The sequence below is a fragment of the Artibeus jamaicensis genome, unplaced genomic scaffold, assembly GCF_021234435.1.
Source record: "Artibeus jamaicensis isolate MK-2021 breed Jamaican fruit bat unplaced genomic scaffold, CSHL_Jam_final scaffold_3222, whole genome shotgun sequence".
Classification (NCBI taxonomy): Eukaryota; Metazoa; Chordata; class Mammalia; order Chiroptera; family Phyllostomidae; genus Artibeus; species Artibeus jamaicensis.
The window spans coordinates 2,141,652-2,169,579 of NW_026522038.1; positions in this window are offsets into that span (position 1 = coordinate 2,141,652).

Sequence of the window (27,928 nt, forward strand, 5' to 3'; positions counted from 1 at the left end):
AGCAGACAATTTCAGATAACCCAACATAGGTGATCGCCTCTGGTTCTATGGTAAATTTGATCTAGGCCAGCTGGATTCTTTGCTTTACCAGAACTGGCTGAATGTCAACTGGGTCAGATGCTTGCTGTAATTCAGTGCTATGAAGTCTTCAAATTGTGTTCCACAGAATCAAGAACAGAGTGATCATCTTGCCCCAGCAGGATAATTTCTCCAGTTCAAAAATATCGAACTTACAACACAGACATAAACTGTTGATCCTGAGTATTTTTTTATATTTTTAAAATAAATTTTGGCCTCTGGTATACCTCTTAAAGTGCCATTGAAATAAAATAAAGACACCTCTTTGCCAAGCAGGACTTGGCATTTTTCTTCTGAAAACATTCCAAAGTACTTTGTTCTCATTGCATATATTCTGTTACAGTATATTTTTATGTGATGTTTGTTGGATGATTTAATCAGGCAGTGAAAAAGTATTTCTCCACAGCCACCATGGGATTATGTGCAACATATATATTGCAGAGTAGACACTGTTCCCGCATTCCAGAGTCTTGTAGTTTAAGGGGGGAAATAAAAACAGAAAGAGAGAGAGAGAGAAAGAGAACCATCATCCATCTTCTTTCTATTTACTGAACTATATATCTATCTAAAGAATAAAACAAATGGGGTTGGAAGAGGTAGAGAGGGGAGGAAGAGAGAGAAATATACAATATATCAATTGTACAAATATGTGGAGGGTTCAAAGAGGCTATTAATAGCTGGAACTTAGGAAAGTTGTGTTTAATATGTGCTGATTATAGATTCATAACTGCTTTTGGGCAAGCCTTTCTAAAGAGACCAATGGAGCCCTATGGTGAGTTTCATAACAATTTCCACCTCCTGCAATTCCTTCATGGAGCCACACATGATCTTGTTTAAAAGGAGGCTCTTGTGATACTTTGAATGCACTCTGGTTCTGAAACAAGATCTCGAGCCTACCTTGCCGGAGTCTTCTCCCTGGGGCTGCCACCTCACTTTGTCATACTCTGTCATCTATGGACTCCCTAGTAATGATTTATTTTGAAGTTTTTATTTTAATTTTCTTGTCTTACTTTAACTTTAGATTGATAGTCCTTCTCTCTTGACATCTGTTTTGCCTCACTGAGAAGGCTGTCCAAATGTAGCACGTTACAGTGTTTCTTTATTATCTTTATAGAACAGCAGGGTGTAGATATGTGACTATAATTCAAGAAGCTTGTTGGAGAGTGCTAGGAACTTGCTCCAGGAAAGCGCAGTACATCAAGGACAATGGAAAGCAGACGACCACATGGAATGCCAGAAAAGCAAATCCACTCTGCTTAGCTCTCATTTCCCAGCAACCACTCCTATCCCCTGTTGTCCGATCTACCAACGGTGTGGAGAAATGTCCTGTGTTCTCGTTCCATGTCAAGGGAAAAGCATCTCATGCTCACCATGATGGGCATATTCCGCAGATCAAAGTGCTTTCCCACACATTTCCTTGTGACTACTGGCCACCAAAACTACTCTTTAGCTACCATTGTCTCATTTTTGTTTGGAGGTTGAGACTCTTTTTTTGTTAATGTGCCAGAGAAAAGTTTTATAACATTGTATGCTGAGAAAATAGTATAATAGCTCTTTTTATTTTTTTTTAACTGTGAAGTTTATGCTGGGTAGAGTTGTAACAGGCATTTACCAAGATACTATCGAAGGGCACTATTTTGATAAATACTTGTAAGGAGCTTGGGCCCTTGAATTACAGGCCACACATGGAAGCATATGCTAGACACATGCCCACTGGCACAGACTAGAAATTGTGAAAGAAACACTTCAGTAGTTTGGCAGAGTATTTCTTTGATAATAGCTTGAGAACTAAATTTCTTGTAGCTATAACTTCTTGACAGGTATCAGATAAATGTTGGCATAATTAAAAATAAGTTAATGTGCCATATAATACAACTTACGGTGTTAAAAATAAGCTGGTGTGGTAGTTACCAGAGGGAAGGTGGGTGGGGGTAATAAAGAGCAAAGGACGTCAAATATACGGTGACAAAAGAAGATTTGACTTTGGGTGGTAGGCACACAATGTAATATATCATGTGTCATAGAATATAAACTTGAAACATGTTAATTGTATTAACTGATGTCACCCCAATAAATTTAATTAAAAATGAGCCACTATATAGGTAGATATATATATGCCCATATGTATCCATATATTTATATGTACTGAAATATTAAAATTTTTTTCTTGATTATGAGAAATATAATAGTGTATATTCATATTAATCATGGACTTAACATTTTTGGTTTCAGTTATTTGTAAGAATCCTAAAATTATGACACATAGTGATTGATGATTTGCTGAAGCCTTCAATGAATTGTGTGCTTAGAGAGGCTTCATATGCAGAAAAAAGAAAGACATTTTTACTTACTGAGTCTAGAAAACCATCTAACTTCTCTTTGACTTATGGTATTATGTTCTTTTACTCATTATCCTATGCAATAACCAAAGTAAATTGAAGTGAAAACAGTGCTATAGGTTTGTGGTATAATTTCATATGTGCATATGTGTGTGTGTGTGATCAGTCTGTATGTGTAAAAATGGCCTTGAAAAGAAAGCTAATTACTAGTCTTCATGGCATATGAGAAGAAAAGGGATGAAGTTTCAGAGAGTGTTTCTCTGAATTATGAAATAGAAATTTTGCATAAATTAAAAAAGTAAAATGTTCAGTTTAGTAGTAGCCATATTTTTTCTATAGAAAGCAGAGAATATTTTATGGGAAAAATGATATGGTCATATGGTATTTGTAAATTCAGGTAATTTTAAAAGCTTTACAGTGAATCCATTTAATTTTTATATAATATGAATTTCTGTATGGGACCAAACATTAATTTGCAAAGATATATGCAACCCCATCTGTGTTCATTGCAACATTATTCATGGTTGGCCTAGACCAAAAACAACTGAAGTGACCTCTGATAGATGACTCAATAAAGGAGGTGTGGCACATATATACAGTGTGTGTGTGTGTGTGTGTGTGTGTGTGTGTGTGTGTGTGTGTGTGTGTGTCTTCTAGCTTTGGGTTCCAGGTCTCTGGCACATTTCAGCCTGACCACTTTAAAGACAGAGAGGAATGTCTGGGACGAGTATCATGGGCTTCTGGTGAGGTTTGTCACTAGTGCTTTTGAAGTGTTTTTTAAAAACTTCCTCAAATATATATTTTTTCTCAATTTGAAGAAGATCAACGCAGACTTGTTCTTTATCTCCAGCAAAGGCACAGTTTTGTAGAACCTCATTAATCCTTTGCCTGTTATTTACTGCTACCTCATGTTACATCTTTGAGAGATATATGTGAGATCCTATTTTTCAAAAGTTAGAAAGCAGATAGTGCAGAAAATAAGTAGCATAGACAGTAGATAGAAAATAGATGGGGGGGCAAGAATAGCATGGGAAATATAGAATCTAAAGGACTTGAGACACATGGTCATAAACTAAAGGGGGGTAATGGTGGGGATGGGGGGGTAGGGTGGAGGGGAATGAAGGGGGGAAGTAGAACAACTGTAACGGCATAATCAATAAAAAAATTTAAAAAAACAATATTAATTCAATACAAGTTCACTTCTATTTATTCATATATAAACTCCATACATCCAGGGACTTTATCTTTATTTATTTGATCACTGCCGTGTCCACACAACCATCACTGTGTTTGTGCTCCGAGATTAAGAGGATTCCTCCCAGGCACATGGTGAAGCTGATGCCAGGAAGTCTTCTGCATAGGTGTGCAGTCTGAGAGGCTTATATCCCAGCTCAGAGGAGCAAAGTAGGCAAATATATGCAATATCCCAGTGAGATTTCATAAGATTATTAAAAGTAAAGTTTTAACCCGCAGCCTGAATCATTCTTTAGAGATTTAGACCTTTAAATAGATATTTACTATATGACAGAAATACAATTGCATCTTGATTTAATTTTTGATGCCAGTATTTTATATCTGAGATATAGGTATGAACTCTTCAATATGGGTATTTCCTTAATGACATGTTAGCAACACTGTTTTGTAACACTTATGAGGTCTTCTCCACAGAGCCTCCTATATTACTCTAAAAAAACGAATTGTGGACCTTGAATTAAAAACTCAAGTCTAGTCCCAGCTCTGACATTTACCAAGCACATGACTAAGAGATTCATTCAACCTCTGTAAGCCTCAATTTTCTCGCCTGTGTGGTACTAACAGCAGAGTAGATGACACATTAACATTTTCTTACACAGTATAAGGTGTATAACATTGAAGGCCTTATTATTACAGTGTCTCTTGACTGAATAAAATTGAATATTTATAATAGCCTTAGAAAATGCCCTTGCGGGTGGGACTGTATCATAGCATGTAAGAAAAATGAGAAGAAAATCTTCCAGTATGAAATTATTTGTAGCGCATCAGGAGGGCAGAATACAGAAAATGTATCTGCCAGATGAGCTATCAGTTTGCTCAGGCAGGTAATAGACATTCAGTCCCATGGGTACTACTCCACTCAATGCATACAGGCAACAGGGCTTAGAATACTGTGGCATTTATGACAATACTCACAACTGGCCCGGAATAAAACCCATGTTGATTTAGATGATTATGTATGGCATACATTGGAGCACCTTGACTAAATAAGGTTTAAAAAAAAGAATGGAGAGCATATGGAGCAGTCCCTGGAACTTCAGAAGGAGGAACACCTAGGCCTTGGGACTAAGGGGACCCGGGTCGCTCCCTGTCGGTTTGGGCCAACGTGAGAAAAGATAGTGGAAATATCATCAGTCATTACACTAAAGTCATTTGAATTGGGGAAAGATGCTTTCCAAAAGGTAAATTGGGCTAAAATGAAAGGTTGCTGGGCATGTAAAAACCAAAGATGTTAAATACACTTGTCACAATTAATAAAGGTAACTTTAAAAATATTTCTTAGAAGACCTGCACCAAAGCCATTTAAGCCTGTATGTGATACTTGTTTAAAAAATTATAGAGTTCATGCTAGATTTTCCAAAGTAATGTCCCAGGTGGGTCCAGGTATTCTGATAGTTTCACTTGAGAGCTTGGAGTGTTCTGTTGGTATAAAGAACACAAATTGAAGAGGGTTTAAACAGATAAACAAGATATTTTCTAGTCAATGTGTGTTTCATGACAATTGGCTCAATATTATAATTTAATGTAATAAGACTGTGGGCAGACTTCAAGAGCACTGTGAACAAGCGCACTAGTGTTGCATCCGTATTCCTAAATAAATAAAATATATCTTTGTTTTCCTTTATGATGGAAGACTGGTAAAAATGCTCACACTGTTCATGTTTGTCCACTGCTAATTGTCAATGATGTTATTGCAGAGTGTCAAATGCTAAACTCTCCTTTAAATACTTTTGGTGTTAATCACCTTCAGTTTGATATGCTGTTGTTTCTGAATTTTTCATGTTTTTGGAGATAGTGTGTTTTAAAATTTCATGTTTAATTATACATTTTATAGTATAATTAATACAAAAACTCATCATGGAATTTATAAAACAGAAGCTTACAGAACAATCATGGACTCATAAAGCATCCTTAGAAAGTTCCATATCATTTGATACAAGAAAATAACTGAAAAAAGAGCAATGTGAAGCCATATATTGTGATGTAATCACCCTATTCTTTTAGGTCACTTATTAAATAATTTATCAAATTTGTAAATAATTATTGAGGAAAAGTGTTAAGCATTTCTACATGCAAATGAAATTCACTATATTTTAACACTAAAGGATTACAAAGCATAATTCCCTAGTATTATATACCAAAGTGAGACTATTTCCCCTTAGGATGTAATTAACATCTGAATCTATGTTCATGCAAAGAGAGTTCTTGAGTAAATTGGAAGAAAATACTCAGAGACACACTGACTATCTGAGAACAATGTGACACACAGCATATAATTATATACTTTTACAAATAAATTTTTGCTGTTATGCAATGTGTCATTATAAACAAGAGTGAATCTGATGAGACAATGCTTACTAAGTGACACCACTTACCTGAGCGATGATCTCTGAGCACCGGCATTGCCATAGCCATTGTCACTTGGGATGGACCTCTCCCCCAAAGCATAGCGTGACAATATCCAAGGATTTTCTTTTTAACTCATAATCTCATAAAACAAATGAATTAATTGGAAATAACCAAACCTGCATTCAAGATGGGGAGTTATACTTTTTGGCACCCTGGTCAATTTATAATGAATAGTAAAAAGATTACCTAAAGTATTTTATGTGTTACTGGTATTAATTCAATGCATTTACCCCAGAGGTTAGCAATGGCTTTTAATCTCCATAGACTTTCTGGAATCCTTGGCCAAACGTGATAAAGGAACATGTCTTTCTTTAGTTCTCACAAAATTCAGTGATCCCTCTTCTTCTGGCTCTTTAAAATCCCTGCCAATTAACCCTGGAATAGTTTCTGCCCTACACAGAAGACATAAATCCAAGTCCACGGACTTAGAGGTACAATGTGGCTCTTTATTTTTCCTCTAACTGAGTTGTAGCAAGCCTCTCTTCAACTGCATGATAAAATTAATCTTTGCTCAGGTCTTTTTACCAAATATTTGTCTTGATTCTGTGGTGAGAGAGAGGTGGGGAATGGGGCTTACATCATTTCAGGCATTGTGTGGTACACGGTGTGTGGTAGATTGTGTGCCTTGTCTGGCTCATCATCATTGATTTGCTCTGCTTTTGTTGAGATGCTCTCTTTTAAGAATGGGTCTAGCTCCCTTCACTTGCTGGACCATTACTGTGTTTTCTTCCCTTGTTACCATCACCAAGGCTTGGCATCCGCAGTCTTCTGTGCCATATCAAAGTTGTCTTTGAGTGTAGGCAATGCATTTAACTGTTCCAACACCACATTTGGGTGCAGGCCACTCTGAGGGGGGGGGTTTCTCAGGCTGTCTGCCCAGACAACGAGAATCACTTCTACTCAGCCACCCTGTCGTGCTGGGCACAGGGAATCCTGGGTTCTGGCTGCCTCTCAAGGCCCTAACCAGACATGGAAGGCAGAAATCTCCCCTGAATTTTAGGCGAAATGTATATATTGGTGTTCTCAGTCTGACCAAATGCCACCATCATTTTCATAGTTATTCAGAGCAAAAACTTGGATTTATCTTTGATATTCCTTTTTCTCACTCCCATTCAATCTGTTAGGAAGTTCTCTCAACTCTACCTGCAATTATAGTCCAAAACCACTTTTTGTCAGCACTCCATTGCTACCAACTTACCTTAAGCCAGTGTGTAGTCTTACTTGGCTACAGTAGTAACCATTGCATTGGCTTCTATTAATTTGCTGATTCTATAATTGGGGCTGTACTCTCCCCTCCCATTTATAGAATAACCTGCTAAAAATGTAAATCAACTCATGCCACTCCTCTGCTCAACACTCTTCAAAGACTTAGCATCGTTCATGAAATAAAATCGACATTCTCGCCAAGCCCTGGTTACTCTGCTTCTTCAGGCCTGGGCTTCTTGTCCTTTCTTCATTGTGCCAAGCTCACATCCCCATCAAACTTCAAAATTTCTAATTTCCTGCTTTTGCCCACATTACTCTTCACAGTTCTTCAGAGATTTCCTTAAATACCTCCTCTTCGAGGAAGCCTTCATATCCCAACCCCTTACCTGACTTATTTTTAACCTCATTTTTAGTGCTGACACTATTATGGATGTCCTCATTCCCACCCCTTTGCCTGTGCACGTCCAGCCCCTAGCCCTCCTTCCCTCTGATCATTACTACACCGCTGTCTGTGTCTACTGCTTATGCATGTATGTTCTCTGGCTAATCCTTTCACCTTTCATCTGGTCCCCACCTACCCCACCAACCCCCTCAACAACTTTCAGTCTGTTGCATATATAAATGTGCCTGCTTTTATTTTGTTCATTAGATTCCACATATGAATAAGATCATATGATGTTTTTCTTTCTCTGATGGCTTATTTCACTTAATTTAGCTTTCTTTACAACATTTATTATTATTCCAAGTTAATTATTAGTTTATGGGTTTATTATCTATCTTCAGCATGGCCTAAACTTTATGCTTCCAACTGAAACCCATAATATATAATATACTGCCTGGTGCACAGTGAGCCACCAGTAAACATTTTTTTCAGTTAATGAATGCACTTGATATTAGAAACAGAGAGCAGTGCTCTATATTCATTAAATTTATTTTGGGAGATGATGACAGTTTTAGATGAAAACTGAACTCAGAGAAACTCCTCTCAGTTGGAGAAGGTATAGAAAGGAATACTTCCTAAGTGTGGCATAAGATTGTAACTCAGGATTCAGAAGATTGTGACTTTTACTATTTATTCATATCATGTCCATTACTGTATAGCTCCTAGGAGTCAAAAAGATATGCTTCCTAAATTCAAAAATCCAAATTCCACGATCCTACACACTGTGGAAGGGAATAGAATATCAAGAATCTGTGATCTGGAAATCCTTCTGTAGACAATAGTAACTAATGTGTGTGCTCACCAACCTTGCTGAGCATATGCAACAACACTGGCATGCAGCACCAAGAATTTCCAGAAAATGTGAACGGCACGGACTAGTCATTTATTATTAAGCCATGGAGCCTTTGTATTACTATAAGCTGTGTTGCTGTTAATAGTGTTTGACATTTATATACCCCAGGGCTCTTTCAGTTGTAAGTGACTGGAACCCAATTTAAACTAGCTTAAGCAAAGAACAATATTTATTGGCTGAGGTAACTGGCAGGTTGAGGTTGGAATCTGGGCTCAAAGAATGCTCTCATGGCATCTCTTGATTTTGCTTCTCACTTTTTCTACACGTGTGGTTTTCCCTTCCTCCTATGTGGATAGGTTCTCATCATACAGCAGAAAAGTAATCCCACATCTACATCAGTAGAACTTCTGTTCCAAGTAGGAGTCTTTTGCAGCAACCACAGCTAAATATATCCCTGAGAAGATTCTGATTGGTCAAGCTGATGTCCTAGGTCTATACTTACCTTATCATTGTATGAAGATGTTGTATTATGATAGGATCATACTTGATCCTGTGCTCAACCCTTTTGCAAGGAGAGGGTGGTATGAGGGGAATGAGAAATTACGTTGAGTAGGATATCACTATCAACACACTAAAATTGCTTTATACTTCTTTAGTCCTTGACCCCTCAAAAGGACAATGTGTTTGTGAAAGAAAAAAAATAAGTGCTGTGCCTTATTATTGCAGTTATTTGTCCCCTTAAGTAACTAAAAATAATGCATAGGAAATGTCAGGTATACAGTACTGGATAATTCTAGGAATTCCCATATTAGAAACAAAACTATTTGAAATCAAGATATCATAGAATGAAGAAGAAATAGTCAAAAATATAAAATCAATGAGATGAAAACTCAATAGAAAGAGAGGATAGAAATCAGAGTGGCAGGTGTTTGTTAAGGAAAGAGAAACAATAATCATAAATCTAGAAACAAATTTTTTGAGTTGTAGTTCTTAAGTTCGATAAAATATATTTACATCACACTTTAGAATGATAGATGATAGCCTCCACTTTCTATTACACCCTTCTCATTTATATATTGCTTTTCCACATGGACTTGTTTATATCTTGATTTTCTGTCTGTAGTCTACCTAGTCACCTTGTTTCTTGTCATATTCCCCCACAGAATTGGTGCCCAGCCCTGAACTTCAAGTAGAACAGCAGAGCCTGCATTTTGTTCATTTCCTTCCTAAGCCTGGGTCTTGATTCTCAATTCCTATTCTCTCTCACTCTTTGCTGTCTTTGTAACTATTCTGAAATAGAAAGACAGATTCTATTGAACTCACAGCAGCTGGAATATTTTCTGGTATATTCTTGATCCTTTGTTCACTAGAATAGCTTTTTGGCAATAAAGATGTTTAGAATCATGTTAGAGTTACATGCATTGGCTGACCCAGCTGCCCTCACCAGAGTCACCTTTGTAAGGGCTTATTCTCTCTCCCTCATGTCAAGGCTGATAATCAGCATGTGGGCTTCAGTACAACAGCACCAAAAAATGGAAGCTGCTCTGATTGGTTGGAGGGGGGTAACTTCCCTCCAGGAAGCTGCATCTTCCTAAAACTATCTGGGACACTAGTGAACTGACCTGTACCCAATTTCTTTTTCTTTTCCTTTCACTCCCATTAGCTCAATTTGCGAAGGCTTAGAAAACTTTGTAAGCTAATGTGGTCACAACAGGCCTTTTCCTTCTCTCAAAAAATATGAAAAATATTCAGTGTCTCGCTATTTGGAAAATCATCTCCTGATTTGGGAAATGAAGTATTCCTGGTAGGTCTCATCTCAGAATTGGATCATTCATGCTGTTCCCATTGCCCCAGGCCAAAGCAGTGACCAGGACCATAAGCTGAGTGTGACTCCCACTGATGGGTCTTTCTGGGAACAGGACTGGCTTTATTGGCTCTGTCTTGATGTAAGTGCTGATAACCAAGTCCCAGACAGGGAAAAACTCCTTAAAGGGTGAGTTTAGATTTGCACTGTGTTTGTCCAAGGGTTTCTTATTTCAGAATGAGAAAGTTGAAAAATACTTGCTGACTTTTGGCTCATTTCACTTCTTTACAGCTTAAGATATACGTAAAAATCTCTTATTTCTTAAGTTATAATAAAGCCGAGTGCTGGAACATTTAATTGAAAATACATTCCACAAATCAAATGTTTCTTTTTATCACAGATCAATTTCATTTTTCTTTCTTCCTGTCAAGCTTTATGGATGGGCCTCGTTGGTCAGACATTTCACATCCAACCCCTCTGGCTACAATACCTACATTTTTCTCAAGTTTTTAAAGGAAACTTATACTGTTACAGCTTCAGGGCCTTGAGGACTTTAGAGCAAGGGGCGGGCTGGATCTACCTTTCCTCAGGAGACTGGAAATGTACCATGTACTTAACAAGATTTTGAATTTTGTTTCTCAAAGGGTAAATTCCAACAGACATGTCGTAATGAGCCATGACTGCATGCAGACAACACGGTCTACGGTTAAGGTCATGTACACATCGAGAAGTAGGGATTCATGACTTGGCTCCCACACCAACCCTCCTCTAGTTGTTTACTTCTTTAAGTGCAGTAGTTTAAAAGGAAGATGGCTCCTACACATTGATAGGGTTTGTTTCTTCTTCTGAGGCAAATAACGGGGACTGTGGTCCGCGCTGGAAGTCTCCCTTAGCATAACTGTCTGAAATGGGAAGGTTACGAGTCTATTTTCATAAAAACCCTGTGATACCTACATACAACTTGTTCATTGTCAGGGAGAAACCGGAGCATTAGTCTGCTCAATGAGGATGTTTGCAGATTTTGTATTCCTTGTAATTCTCTTCCCAAAGTATTGACCCAACATGGTTAAAGGAAAATGTATACATTGTGCAATAATAAGTAAGTAATCAAATAAGTAATTGAAAAGGAAAGACTGGATATTATCTTCTCTATGGAATCTTTCCTGGGAGTGTGTCCTTCAAGAACAAGACAGCTGTGTTGGAGCTGGTCTGACCGTTTCCTCCTCAGTTTATAGTAATGAATTCATACACATACACCTAATATGTTGTATATTTATTAGCCTGCCCCGATGACAGTTATATTACATGAAGTTCAGCATAAGACCCAAGTGCAGAGCTCCAAAGGTGCATTTCAGAGGAAAGAATGCACATTCAATTAAACTCAAATTATTCAGTACCACCCTTTATCCTATAAAACACCAAAACCAAATAGAAAAGGCAAGCTGATACTTAGAATGTTTTGCTGTTGTTTGATTCAATGATTCTCCAGACAGCTATAAACTGAGACCTTGTTTGTGAGACTTCTCTGACCATGTATCCCCTATCAGCCTATGTGAAAAACAAAAATTCAAATGCTATTGGTCTAAAGGTCAGGCAGTGTAAGTAGTGAACTTCAGATCCAAGAGCACACTTTGATTTTGACAGCTCATACAATGGATTCCAAAGGGATTCTTTGCAGATGTTTGTAGGCTGTTCTTGACATAATGACTCTCCAGCATAGTCAGATAACTGAAAGTGACCAACAAAAGGAGGGTGATGTTCGGGGAGAGAGGGAGGATCCATTCGTGTGCATGATTTCATGAGAAGAGTAACTGGAGCGTCACATATTTCAGAGTGACAGCCAAATAATACACATTGGGCAGAAAACACTTCTTACTTGCTCTTCCAAGAGAACCTGAAATACAGATGTTAGCAGTGTATTTGTAAAGAAAATACTCCTTTCTTGAAAATGAAATTAAAGCTGGACCATTGAGATTCATAAAGCTTAGGTTCTTTGTGGCCCAGTTTCTTGAAGCAGTTTTTTATAAACATTTGCTCAGCATTCTATGAACTATGAAAACAGTGTGGGAAACTATACAACCACAGGAAGGTCACATACTCAAGGATGTGCTGGAAACACACAGGGAAGATGGGGAACGTGATGGCTCCTGACCATGCTACGCTCTTAAGGCAGAGTTTCTGCTGCAAACTGTGCCCTCCAACCAATGGAATGCTTTTGAGGTGTCTCTTGTCACTCCCAATAAAATTATTCAGTTACAGATACACAGGCAAAAGCCTCCCATTCATGTGGTTTAATATTGTTATCATTGTAACATTGGGAGTGTGGGAAAATGTTATTTTGACTTCTGAGAAGAATTTTTTTCTTCTGCTTTTAAGATATTAGTCTTACTAATTTAATTTCATAGATGAATTACTTGGGAACAAATAATGCCGTAGCTTTTTTCTATTGTAGTTATGATACATTTTGTGTAATAAGTACATGTTTTGATCCATAATTAGCTTTACTTTGAAGGTTTTTTGTCTTGATCCCTAGATATCTTTTTATTTATTGTATCATTTTTCTTTATTTTTATTGGTGACAATATTACAGAGGTCTCCATTTCCCTGCCTTTGGCCCGCCTCCACCTAGCCCCAGCTGCCCTTACCTCTAGCTATTACTGCACCATTGTCTGTGTCTGTAGGTCATGCGTATATTTTCTTTGTCTAATCCCTTCACCTTCTTTCATGCATTCTCTCACCCCCTCTGACAGCTTTCCATATGTTCTACATATCCATGACTCTGTTTCTATTTTGTTGATCAGTTTATTTTGTTAATTAGATTCCAAATATAAGTGAGATCACATGGTATTTGTTTTTCATCAACTGGCTTATTTCACTTAGCATAATATCCATGCTGTCACAAAAGGTAAGATTCCCTCCTTTTTTTCACAGCTGTGTAGTATTCCATTGTGAAAATGTATCAGAGGTTTTTTAACCCCTCATCTATTCTTTCCAAATTTTGCTATTGTAAATAACACTGCAATCAACATAGGGACACATTCACTCTTTCAATTTGGTGTTTTTGGGATTCTTAGGGTATAATCCCGGCAGTAGTATTGCTGGGTCAAAGTGCAGTTTCCATTTTTGATTTCTTGAGGAAATTTCATACAGTTTGCCACAGTGGCTGCACCAGTCTGCATTCTTACCAACATGGGGACCCCTTTTCTCCACATCCTCACTATCACTTGTTTGGTGATTAATTGAGAGTAGCCCTCCTGGCAGGTATCAGGTGATAGCTCATCGTGGTTTGAATTTGCATCTCGATTAAATCCAGCACTCATTTATGATACAAATGCTCAGAAAAGTGGGTATAAAGGAAACATACTTCAATGTATTAAAGGCCATATATAACAAACCCACAGCCAACAGCATACTTAAATAGACTTATATATCTTTCCTCTTTGTATCATCAGATTAGATTTTTGTGGTGTTAGTTTAGGATTTAGAAGCTTCAGTTAAGCAAAGCAAGTGAAAGTATTTGGAGAATGTTTATCTTAGAGACTGTCAGGAGCTTGTATTTCAAGTTTGCTTGGCATCACAAATATTTTTAAAAATGGAATATTTTGACTTGGATGATAAGGGACAGATGATGGAGATAAAAGTTTAAACAATGGAGTTTAAGATTGTAATGTATAGCTCTTGTGCTTGGATGCTTTTCTAGAATTTAGGAATTTTATGGGAAGAAACACTGATCTAATAGATTTTTAAGGTTGGAGGGGACCTTAGAGATAAGCTGGTCTGACTGGCTCATTTTACAGATGAGAGGGCTGAGAGTCTGAGAAGATAAGTGACTTATTCAAGCATTGCCTCTCAAGGGTATTGTGATATATGACTAATCTTTTAAATGGATTTTAAATAAGATTCAGTATTACATACAATTTTTATAAGAACTAAGTTTTCTATTAAAGTCAGCCTGCATAGAAAAAAAAACAGTTTTAGAAATTAGAACCTTAGCACTTTCAAAGTTCAGATTTTTTAAAAACAATAAGATGAAACAATATAGCTGTATTGTTTCAGGAAGTAGAGGTGTATTATTAAGTTAACCTGTAACACAAAATACCCAAAATGAGTTCTTTGTTCCAACTAGCCCAAAGCTAATCTGTAACAAATGTTATTATTCTTCCTATGCATAGGTCTTAGTTTTTGTTTTAAAAAGGATATTTGTTCCCTTTTAGTCTTTCCTTCAGGATGGTCATTCTAAAGAACCGTTCAAGAGGTAAATAGTAAGGAAATCAGGAAGTGAATCTTGCAGAAAGGAAACAAAGACACACAATGGGGGTAAACATTTAAAAAGGAACAATTAGGGCTGATGTTAAAATTGGGGGCCAAGTCTTTGGTGAACTCCTAGTGCTAAAGAGGTCAAGATTCTAGTGAACTTCACAAGGAGGAAATTGTTCAATGGCCACAAAATGAAAACCTATTCTAAGATGAAGCAAACCGATATCCTGGGTTTAAAATAGAACCCAATGAGAGAATATGAATGACAACATGAAGCTTGCCACTAGCATTGGGACAAAAGTTTTAAAAACACAAGCTGTTCTGTTATATTGTTCTCCTGAGGGAGGATAAAAACCCCAAGCCTCAGAGATGAATGGGGAACAAAGGATAGGCACTAAGAATTACCGCTTTTGTTACAAACTCCATAGCTGACTGGTGGTGCCAATGTTCTAAAAAACTCCAATCTATTTTTAAAGTCTTACTTTCTGTCTCTGCCAGACATGAAACTTAGCTAAGAGGGAAGTTCTCTTTGGGAAACATGTTTGAGCACGTGACCTGCTGATTGCTTGGAAACCAATTATTTTTTTCTTTTATATTTCAAACATATATGTCTATACAAACACATTGTGTCTATAAAAATAGTCTCAGATTATAAAAAGAAGGCAGCATTTTAGCAAAAAAAATATAGGACTTTCCTTCATGTAAGTGTGAAGAAATACTGTGGGATATAAAGTGGCTCTGGGCGCAATGAAAATTGTGCTAATTCTACAGATCACTTGTTCTGAGAGCTTAAAGCTTCTTCATGAATATCCTCCTATCAGTGTCCTGGTATTCATGAGCTCTGGATCCAGAACTCCTTTTGGTTCCAAATGAAATCATTCTTACTCTCCACCGTAAATTAAGAAGAATAAAACATGAGGAGGATCATTTGGTTTCATGTAATTTAGTAAAGTTATTTTCCATGCAAATGCCTAATCTAATCTTTTCCTCATTTACCCAACTTGAATCCTTGGGTAAAAGGACTCACTTTATAGAATACCATTGTAAATTGATGACGTATCTAAAATGACTACAGTGAGGCAAATATCAGATAAAAGTGGCAAAGAGCAGAATTGTGAATTTTAAACATACTGTGGTAAAGGTGTCTATTTTTTCTTATCATCCGTGGCGGGGGTGGGGGGGGTGCGGGCAGGAGGAGAGTTCCTGCATGGGATGTTAGGCACCTGAAGATAAATGACTTTGCAGGTGATGCTCAGGAATCAAATTCTAGCCAGAAAGGAGTGATGGAAGGGGAAACTGCATGCTGACGGGAAAACCAGAGCTGCTTGGGTCTTGGCCACCACACTTATACAGCAAAGAATAAAATAAAATCTAAATAAGTTGAAATTGCTCATTTTGGCTGACTTTTCTACTACCTACCACTCCCTTCAACCTCCTAAACTGTTTCTGGAATATGGACACAAGCTGATTCCCTCTGAAAGAAATAAGAGATGGCTACATGTGTCTTGCAGATGGAATTAAAAAGGGGGTCTGGCATCTCTGGAAGTAGATGATATTCTACTAATACCTCCTTGAGATAAATCTAACAGAGCAAGAAAAAGATAGAGAAAAAATATTGTGATACATTGGCTCTTCTAAATGACTTTAGGTCTATAGAATTCTCTTTACTGTTTGCATAGATTCTGAGGAGGTGGTATTCGTTTTCAGTAATACCAGGACTTATCTCTCCCTGGTATTAATGAAAATGAGTAAGTTAATAAACTTTAAGTTAATAAGTAACTCTCCCTGTAAGTTAATAAAACTTACTTATTAACTTCAGTTAATAAGTAACTCTCCCTGTAAGTTAATAAAACATATAGGTCAATATGTTGTTGTCTTCAATACATTATCATATATTTATTTCTCTCTCATAATATTATATAGAACACATACAATACTAGTGATGATGGCATTGACTAACTTGTCAGTTATTTTGTTTATTTGTCTTTATATCCAAACCCCATGCTAGCATATAAATATATAGCAGTTCATAAGATGCCTGAGTTCTTTCCCCTCACAGAACCTGCCTATCTTAGATGAGTCTCATAAACCCTCTGTACATCCGTGAACAAAGGAATTGAATGAAATAGCTTTGAATGTACCCTCAGTGCTCTGAAGCCATGCTGTTGGTAGACAAAGGAGATGGGGACTATGGTTTCCACAATTTAGGTCTCCCTTTTCTTCCTGTTTCCATGATCATGAGGACGATGTTAAAGGAGAAACTTGAATGAAAGGGTATAAGGCACTTCTTTTCAAACAGAACTGTTAGAGAGTAAAAAAAAGGAGGATAGAAAGAAATCCTAAGCCATAGGATTTTAAAACTTGGTTTCAATTGGGAAAGCTTTTAAAATCAGGAACATATTTCTTGGTGTACCCCTTCATGTTGTCTGTCTTCAACTAATATTAATCTCATGCTCGACTCGCACAACTGGGTTCTCTTAACCTGCAATTAAGATGCTCATCAATAATCACAAGCACTTCCTGAGTTTCAGGCTGCTGAAGATTTTTACTCACATTAGTCCCCACAATCACCTTAGGAGGTAAATACTAATTATTCTCATTTTCCAGAGGAGAGTCAAAGAGGTCAAATAACTTGTCCAAGTTCACATAGTAAGTATGTGGTAGACTAGGATTTGAATGCAGATGTCTGGCATTATTGCCTCATCTATCCATTACCTAACCAACATGTGACTTCTATTGCTTTATGATTTTCCATTAGTGTTTGTTATAAAATGTTCCTAGTGAAATCTTATAATATAGTCTCCTTTCACCACATACTGATGAATGGCCAATCAAAATCTTGTCTTTTTTACTTTCTGCCATTCTAAGAAAGAATAAGTTAATAATTATGATTTTAGTTTGCTCTTGTTTTCATTTCTTAGGATCAATACAACAAATCACACAGCTGGTGGTTTAAAACAACAGAAATTTATTCTTTCCAAATTCTGGAGAGCGGGATTCCAGAATCTAGGTATTGGCAGAGTTAGCTCTGTCTAGAGGCTCTTAGGGACTGTTCATTCCTGCCTCACCCTCAGCTTCTGCTGTCTATTGGGAATTTTTGACTTTCCTTGGCTTTTAGATGAATCACTTCAGTCTCTGCCTCCGTCTTCATATTTTCTTCTCCCAAATGACCTCTGTGTCTTAAATCTGCCTCTTCTCTCTCTTATGAGAACACCAGCCATTGGATGTAGGACCCACCTTCAGTCCAGGATGATCTCACCCCAAGACCTTTAACTTAGTCATATTTACAAAGACTCTATTTTCAAATTAGGTGACATTCACAGGTGTTAGAGATGAGGACCTGAATATATTTTTTGAGGGTATTGTGATAGGGAGGGATGTAGAGAGAGTGATACACATATAAGGCAATTAGATAATAAATAAATAAGACCATTTTAGAGAATAAACAATGGTATAAAGTACATTAAACAGGACAACAGATTCTGTTTGACTTCTGGGCTCTAAGTACCTCCTTAAATATCAGCTATAGCTCTCAACACTGCCAATAACTGTACAATTTATTTATTTTTATTTTATTTGATTTTATTGATTATGCCATTACAGTTGTTCTATTCCCCCCTTCATTCCCCTCCACCCTCCACCCTCCACCCCCACCATTCCCCCCTTTAGTTTATGACCATGTGTCTCAAGTTCTTTAGATTCTATATTTCCCACACTATTCTTGCCCTCCCCCTATCTATTTTATACCTACCATCTACGCTACTTATTTTCTGTACCTTCTCCCCCCTTCTCCTCCTCCCACTCCCCTGTTGCTAACCCTCCTTGAGATCTTCATTTCTGTGTTTCCACTCCTGATCTAGTGTCCTCTTAGTTTGCTTTTGTTTTAGGTGTGGTTGTTAATAACTGTAAGTTTGCTGTCCTTTCACTGTTCATCTTTTTTATCTTCTTTTTTTTAGATAAGTCCCTTTAACATTTCATATAATAAGGGCTTGGTGATGATGAACTCCTTGAATTTGATCTTATCTAAGAAGTACTTTATCTGTCCTTCCATTCTAAATGAAAGTTTTGCTGGCTAGAGTAATCTTGGTTGTAGGTCTTTGGATTTCATGACTTGGAATACCTATTTCCAGCCCCTTCTTGCCTGTAAGGTTTTTTAAATCAAATTTTATTTTGAGGTTTTAAAAACATTTCTCATAAAATCCATCTTGTTGTGATAAAATGGTAGAAAGCAACTACAGACTTCTTTGTCATTACTCATCTAACATGTCAACAAAAATATTCACTCATTAAGGAAACAAAATACTAGGTTCTCTGATTTCCCTAGGGAATTGTAGGAAATTGAATTGGAAAAAATAACTAAAGCATCAATCTATGAATCATTAATTTTCCCAATTCCCAAGCAGTAAAACATTGTAAGATTACTACCAAAAAGTATCCTCAGGGAACTTTCTCTATAGAAACATAAAGTTTTTGGAGACAATTCAACCTGTTGTAGCTGCTCATATTTTACTTATCAATTACAATTGCAAAATATTCACAAAACATATTGGCAAATAGCTTGGAAGTTGTTATGCAGTAAATAACTCATTGAGCTTAAGGTAGCTTCTTAAGACTCACTTCGAGTTCATTCAGGACCAGAATTTTAGTCTCTACAATGTGCCTAAGGACAAACTTATGTCGTGGCTGTATAATCACCAACTGCAAGAAAGATCTCTGGTGCTGTTTCATAAACAACTGTGAAGTTGTTCTAGCATACTTTTCGAATTTGGGACTGTTACATTTTTATTTTGTTTCTATACAAATTGTGTTTCTTTTTGTTTATTTCAATAATTGGGCACCACCAGCTAGAGTTCTTTTTACTTCAGTTCATGAACTCTTCTATAATCCTAGAAATTAAAAAGACACAAATGTTCATTGTAACTTGAAATATGAATTCAAGTAAAGGCCAAGACATTTGGCTGTGCTTGAAACAAAACTAATGCTTATTTCAGCAAGTACTTCAACTCCACACCTTGCTGGTTTTCTGTAGAACTCAATCTCCACGATCTGGGCAGCAAAAGGAAAGGTTGCAATCTATCCTTTATTAAGAGTTTAGACACCCCCCTCCTACAGGTAGTGAGGAAATGCTTTTTTGAAAGTCATTTAGTAATAAGCTTTACAAAATTTATTGCATAAGTCATTATCACTCCAGTGTTTTTTTTAAGTCCCCATTGACAAAAGAAGGTAAAAGAAATGATAAGGGGTAAAATAGTCAAAACTAGTAAAATACAAAACAAAGGGAGTAGAATTAACTCAAACAACTGTATTTGATGACTTTGTGCTGATATACCTTTGCTCAGTGATTAGACATGATGTCTTAAATTGTGATGTTGGCAAATTTGCCTAGATCAATGTCTTGCCGAAGTTTTATCCCCGTTCATTTGATCTACAGAGTACCTGCTGTGTGTTAAGTGATGCAGTCTGTGCTTAATGTGTTGGGGTTAGCTGAACACATATGGTACTAGTGCTTATGGAGTTGGGTGGAAAACACTAAATAAGGAATATGTGAATAAATAAACAATATTCTTATATAGTGATAAATGTCATGAAGTGATAAATGGGTTGAAATAATGGACATTAACCAGAGAAGACCTACTCAGATAAGGTATTAAAGGAATATTTTCTTGGGAAGGAGTCATTTAAGCTAAATAATAAATGCTAAAGTTAAGTACCAACTCAATTTATACTTACACCATAAGGTCAGGGTAGAGATTATTATTAAAAGATCAGGGTAGGGTTATTAACCTGTAAACTTAGAACCAAAAAAGGGCAAATTTGCTGTCCCATAGCAAATTTAATCCATAGTAAGATTAAACACATGATTTTTGCATATATATAAAGAGAGAAAGACATGCGTGTGTGTATGTGGGGGGGTCCGTCCAGAAAGTATCCAGCCACTGTTATGGAAAATAGAGACATTTATTGCCAAAGGTACAAGAAACTGTACATAGCACACTGATGCCTCAATCCCCTTCAAAGTAAGCACCCTGGAACCTAACACAGTTCTTCCCATTGCCATCAGCTGTACCATATTTTCCTGAATCTCATCAGTGATCTGAAACCTCTTCTCTTTCAAAGATGATTTTAGTTTTGAGAGAAGCCAGAAGTCAGAGGGGTGCCAAATCTGGGCTGTTGGGGGACTGAGTCACCTGGGTGATTTGATGTTTCACCAAAAAACTCTGCACAAGACATGATGCAGGAGTGGGAACATTTATGTGAAGAAGCTGCCAATCACCAGTTGCCCATAGTTGTGGACTTCTGAATTGTATGAATAGTTTCCATGGAAGAATGTTTAAACTTAACACAAAATTAGATGCAGATTCATTGCTGTACTCACTCAGTCATTTTGAATGCAATGGCTCTATAGTACACATGCTCATTCAGTGGCATCTAGTGACCCCACTGACTAGTACAGTGAAGTGGTCTTTGTTCACGCATGTGCATCCCAGTCCACTCTCCTTGGCTGCCAAATTACATCAATGTAATGCTAACCTTCCTCATTATATTAACAATGGCTGGACTTTTTCCAGATAGATATGCATGTGTATGTATATGTATATGTACGTGTACATATATATATATGTATATATGTACATAGTGTATGGGTATGTACAAATTTACTTAATAGAGTGTTTCTATGAAATGGATTGTAATTGCTTTCCAGATGAGTTCACTCATATTATTTACCTTTGATGTGTTCTTTTTTACCTTCGTGATCAAAAAAAAATTAACTGGACTGGAAATCTTGTGCCTTTAAACTTTGAGAGTTAATCCATTGATGGATGGGGTAAATCACATCACAGCACCAAATGTTTTGTGGAGGGAACATCCAAGGGTGCTGAGAGCATTAGTGGATGCAGTGATATGCTTTGAGGTGTCCATCTAGTGCAAAATGCTCTTGCAAAATCTGTAATCATTCTCAATATCCTCTTCTGCCGATCCTCACTTTTTTATCTGCAACATGGATATAAGACTATGTATTTAATGTTAAGTTATAAACTGTTAGTTTTTGTACTCCTAATCCAGTTGAGTTGACGTAAGCCATACTGTTAAATAATTATTTCAATGCAAAGAGGGGAATCAGAGTTTCAGCCTTGCAGTGATGTGTCATTTTTCTTACAGGAAATTTCAATAATAATGTTATAGGTGTGGATATATAGCTAAATATCAAAACAACACTGAATAAAACCAGTCTTTGAGTGTAGATCACTTTCCTTCCCTTTCCTTTCACTTTCAGCACTGTTGTTGGCATACTGCTTCTTAGATATTTTAGTTACTTACACTGCTATAAAAGTGGCCACCATTTATTAACCACCATGAATGTACTATGCATCATTGTAAACATGCTACAAGGATTTTCTAATCTATTCCCATAGCCACCCTATGAGGTAGGCATTTTTATTAGCCTCATTTTCCAGATGTTGACACTGAGGTGCCGTGTGGTTTTGTATCTTCCCCAAGTTCACATAATTGGCAAATGTGACTACAGAATAGAGGACATAACCTCTCTAGTCTGCAACTGCTGAGCTTCTCATTCCTGATTAAAGTTCAGAGATCTCCTTATAATTGATTAAGGCAAGGTTATCAGTGCAGTATGGGGTATTCACACAATGGAATACTACTCAGCTGTAAAAAGAAGAAAATTTTACCCTTTGCAACAGCATGGATGGACCTGGAAAGCATTATGCTGAGTGAAATAAGCCAGTCAAAGAAATACAAAGGCCACGTGATCTCACTCATATGTGGAATCGAATGAACAAACTAAGCTAACAAGGAAAATGGGGACAGACTCATAGATGGAGAGCAGATGACAGCTAGTGGGGGTGGGGAGGTTATGGGGTGGAAGGATTGAGCAAAAAGAAATACACCTGGACGTGGACAACAATGTGGTGATTGCTGTGGGGAGGGTGTATAAGGGTACTGTTAGGTGATGTAAAAAATACAATAAAGATTACATTTTTAAAAAACGGAAAACAAAGGTTGCTTTTTAGCAGCTCAGCCATATTGTATCCATTTGGTTTGTAAGAAGCAGACTCCGAGAAATGCATGTAAAACAGAACAATGTCATCAGCGTTAATAAAATATATTTCTAAGGAACTAACAAATTTGTTTATATATATATATATATATATATATATATATAAAATAGCAATTGGGTCTCTTTTCACTTAAATTTATTTTTAAAAGGACATGACCTTTCTGATAATTGATCCCAGTAGGAAAACTTCAGAGGGAGGTTGGATGATGTAGAGGAGACTGAGGTCCACATCATTACGGATGAAAATAGTTTGGTGGACAGGCCAGGTATATAAATATCACAAAGGTTAAAATATGACTGTAACACGATGCATTACTATTTTTAATTCTGACCTGCAGGAAGTGATTTCCCTGAAGCACTCTTAGTAGAACCAAGAATGACAGTTTGGCTTCTAGCAGCTTATCTATGAAATTCCCCTTATTTTAAGATTACATGTCCTGATATAGAGTTTAAAAAATACATAGTGGAAGGAAATATCACATATTGTTTATACAATTTGAAAAATATGCACCTGAAAGTTCTGTCAGTAAAGCTTGCATTAGATGCTTCTCTGTTCATAATTTAAAATACTTAGAGATCATAAGCTATTTTAGCACATTGAGAGTTTTCTTTTCCTAGTTCCTTGAAAAATTGAGTTCTGCTGTGTCAACGTGGCGAAGCCTGCCCGGGGCTACTTCTGATGATGGAATTCCTAGAATAAACACCAAGGATGATGAAAGGTAAACTGAACTGGATTACTTCTGAACTTTAATGAGGTGGAGAGATCATTCTGCACATTTTTTCTAAGCTGAAAATTCACTTCAGTGGCTGGTGTTCCTGTGATCCATCTATGCATAAAGTAAGGGGGAAATTTATGGTAAAAAGAACTAGTTTATAAAAGAATTTAAGGAAGATGAACATTTGGACAGAGCATTATTAAGGCCTATGGAAACACTCAAGTGTGCTACCAACACAGACTGAGCACTGATTTGTATTAGGAATGTCCACTTTTGAGAACTTCATTAGTAAAAGCCATCCCACTAGAAAGCATATCTGTTTCCTGAAATACCTCAGAGTAAATATGAATAAAACTAAAGGCAAGAAATTATATATCTGAAAATTTAGGTAATATATCTTTAGAAGCAGACATTAGAGGAAATGTCGGTCATTGTAATTCCTTTGTTTTATTTGTATGCTATCTGTTTGGAGGGTTTGTGAACAGAATATTAGGTTTTGTTGAAGAAATTGTTTATTATGGGGTTGGCCAAAAGTCAATTTAATTTTTTTTGTGAAATAAAAGACACATATTTCATTTCCACCAATAATTTTATTGATTTGGCTAAAATGTCAAAAGTACTAAGAATCTTCTCAAACCATTTTTGACACATTCGATCAGTCACAGCATCTTCTCCCTACATTGCACCAGTCTTTTTTTGCATTTCAGTTGCATTTTCACCTTTCTTGAAATACTAAAGCATCATATGCCCAAAATGTGTATCTCCTTTCATCTTCAATATTAAAATGGCTGCACAGAAATTCATAAATTTTTAAGTTCTTTTTTTCAAATGTGTGCTGATATGACAGCTGTCACAATACAATCTGACAAAATTGTTTTGAATGAAGTTAAAGGCAACTAAGCATTACTAGGGCCATTGTACACACACACACACACACACACACAAAACTAAACAAACGTTTTTGCCAACCCTATACATTTCCTTATGCAGCGCTTCCTGCAGTACATTCTATTTCTAATAACTCTCTTTTAGAATGTTATGGAGTTACTAATGTGTACACTGTGCACAAAGGAAGACAACAGAAGTGTTGTGACTAAAAGAACTAGAAAGATGAAAATGCCACTTCCAAGAGCTTGTAAGCTACATGTGTAAGTCCTTACAGCCTGGAATGAGATAGCATTCAACAAATGTTTGCTCAATAAGTATCACCCCAACTCCCCCCAAAGCTAGGATTAGTAGTAAGGCAAGCATCAGAGATCAGTGAGGGTCTTAAACCGTTGACCAAGGCTTACAAGGGAGACATGAACGGTACTGACACAAACAACAAGGGACGCCTTCAGAGCTGTGGGAGGAATCACTTCCACGGGCCTCACTAAACGCATGGTTGATGGCCACAGGGAGACTGACACCCCGTGATACTGTTTCCTGTGCATGAACTTCACATTTATAAACTAATAATATTTGGTACTGTGTCTATCTTGGGTTTACTCAGTGCTATAAAATAGTAAGCATACTGAAAGAAAAAGCAAAAAAAAAAGACTTGTGAAGCAATTTGTGGTTAAGCAAAGTTGAATAATTTTGTGTCAATTCTGGCTTTCTCTGAATTTCAAAAATACCTAACATATTAGTTCAAAGGTATAAGTCCTTTCTAAAGAGGCAATGATCAGGAAAGAAGCATGATATATGTAATATAAATTAAGTTTTTTGTATAAATAGTAATTTATAGCCATGCCATTCCTTCTTCCTTTGTTCTTAAGGAGAATGAGTAGAAGCAAGAGAGAAGAATCTTATTTATCAAGTTCAAGGTGCTTGACAATGTCTGTAGCTGGACTGCAATCTCTATATTCCAGTCTTGAAAGATAAGATGGGTACTTACAACAGAAGTGGTGGTTTTTAAAAATAATAGATTGATATTCATTTCTTCCAAAATAATGAAATTCTCCCATTTGACTGACATATAATTGGGATACATTTTTATTATGTATGTATTTGTGAATTTTCTATTTTTTATCTTAAGCAACATATTTTTAAAACACATCAAAAGACACTGAGTGGAAAATTCATTGCGTCCCAGAGTTGTGTCCCAAACTATGGAGAAGAGGCTCTAAGTATCCTACTGTGAAAGCCAGCCTGTAACAGAAGTCAGCTATATTCCCACATGGCTTGTTAAGAGGTGAAAAGTGCACATGGCCTTCTTCCAACAGTGACTGAAAAAGAAAACTGGGGAGAGAAAGGGATTCACCAGCCTTGTAGGTATACTAGTTGAGAGTAATGCTAACTACTTTAACTAACAAACTCCTATATTTCTTAATAAAATAAAATTTTATTTTTCACTCATGTTATTGAACAATGTGGGTGGGTGTTCCTGGTTGGGTGCTTGTCCTGTTGCCATTTGTAGTACATGGCTTCCCGCTTTGTTCTGCAGGGGTTATCTTCATTCCTGCCAGCCAGAAAGGAAGAACATGGAGCACTGAGCATGGGACGGTTTTAAGACTGGAGGACTTAAACAACAAAAAATTTTTCTCACAGTTCTGGTAGCTAGAAATCCAAGATCGAGGTGTCAGCTGGTTTTTTTTCTTCTGGGGTATCTCTCTTTCACTTGCAGATGGCCACTTTCTCTGTCTGGGTCCTCTCATGGTTTCTCCTCTGCGTTCTGCAGCCCTGGTGTCTCTTTGTGTGTTCAAGTGTCTTCTAGTAACGAGGACACTGGATTGATTAGGGCTCATCTTAATGGCCTCATCTTAACTTAATAACCTTTTAAAGGCCTTATCTCCAAGTATAGTCACATTCTAAGGTACTGGGGATTAGAACCTTCACCTGAATTTGAGGATGATATACTTTGATAACATGGTCCATAAAGTGATATATATCACTTCCACTTAATGGGGTCTTTGGCTAGAACTTTGACTCATGGCTACACCTAAATACAAAAGGATCTTGAAAATGTAGCTTACCAGTGTACCCCAAAAGAAGAAGGGAAATAAATGGCTTTAATCAGGGAAAAGTCTCTTCCATAGTCTGGTCACCAAACATCCATTTCACGCTTCTTCTTACACATGGAATTTACTTACCACCTCCATAGATACAGTGTGTATGATATCCAGGTGACCTGCATTTTTTTTCTCTAAGATTCAGATATTGCTTGTCATGGTCCAGTGACTATGAACTAAAAAGACAAGTTTCCTTCTCACCCCTGCCTCCTTACTTAATATGCAACAGTGAAGCAGGGACATAATAACAACAATAAACTCCTTAAATGAGGAAAAATGAGAGATACACAGCAGGCAGTGTCTGGTAAACAGCAATAGCGAATTCCTATAGAGCAAGTGTTATCAGGGTCTTTTGCTCTGACAGTTCTTTATTTGACCCTTATTCTATCCCTGGTAACACCATCCCTGACAACCGTTCCGGAGGCCCTTGGCTCTACACTTTGGGACATTCCTACTTGTCTGCTATCCTCCATGGCCACATCTCAAGTGAACTTTGAGGATATGCTTACTGGAAGTGTCTGAGAGTGTGCAGCCCATTCCCTGTTCAGGTAAGTTTGAGCACCAGTGGGATGTTTGAGGACTCAAGAAGTCAGAGACATATATATAGTTTCTTTGGCAATACAATGTCCTCAACATCTTCAGGAGATTTTGATCTACTTGTTTCTAATCAATTTCATGTGTCAATAAGCACACCTAAAATTCTTTCCCCAATATAGCTAAAATCTTGTTTGTCCCTTTGCCACCTCCCCTCCAAGCTTCTCTCATCTGGGATCTTAAGGAAAACTATGTTGAGGCCCTATGAAACCATAGGTAGAGGTGGAAGTGTACTGTCTCTATTTAAGTCTTCAAGCAGAGTTATGTTCCTCGTTCAATTAAGTCTTACAGAGCCTCTGTTGCTAAAAGGACTTATCAATGTCTTACTATTTAGAGTGAAGAAAGAGTTGCTTTTTTGAATTTTTGAGAGCCTGGATTTTTGGATTTTTTCTATTCCCTTTTATTTCTGTTTGCAAGCTGTACAAGTCTTTCCTGGTCTCATTTATCTCTTGTGACTCCTTGTTAAAAATGAAGCATTAAGAAAAAGCCTGGATGTACTACAATGTCACTCTTACTCTTTCATTTCACTTCCCCTAGAATGACTGGTTCAGGTCCCATTATTTTACCCTCCAAATAGGTGAAGGTTTTGCCAGATATTTTCCAACTACATAACAAGAGTCTTCATCTTTCTAGCTCCAATATTGTTTTTCTAATCACCTGTTGCCCGACTAGACAATGCCTTGTGTGTGTGTGTATGTGTGTGTGTGTGAGAGAGAGTATGGTAAGTTAACTACCATAATAAACAAACACAAAAATTTTGGAGTTTTAATAGAATTAAAGTTTATTTCTACATATTTAACAATAATGTGGATCCAACTAGGGGAAAAGGGGTGTTGGAATTATGTGTTCATTTTGGGACCCAAACTATCGGAGCCTGGAGAAAATATAAATAATTTCTTAGAGGTTTTAATGTGCTAGGGCTAAAAACATCAATAGTAACATTTTGCTTCTGCTCATTGCAATCTCATG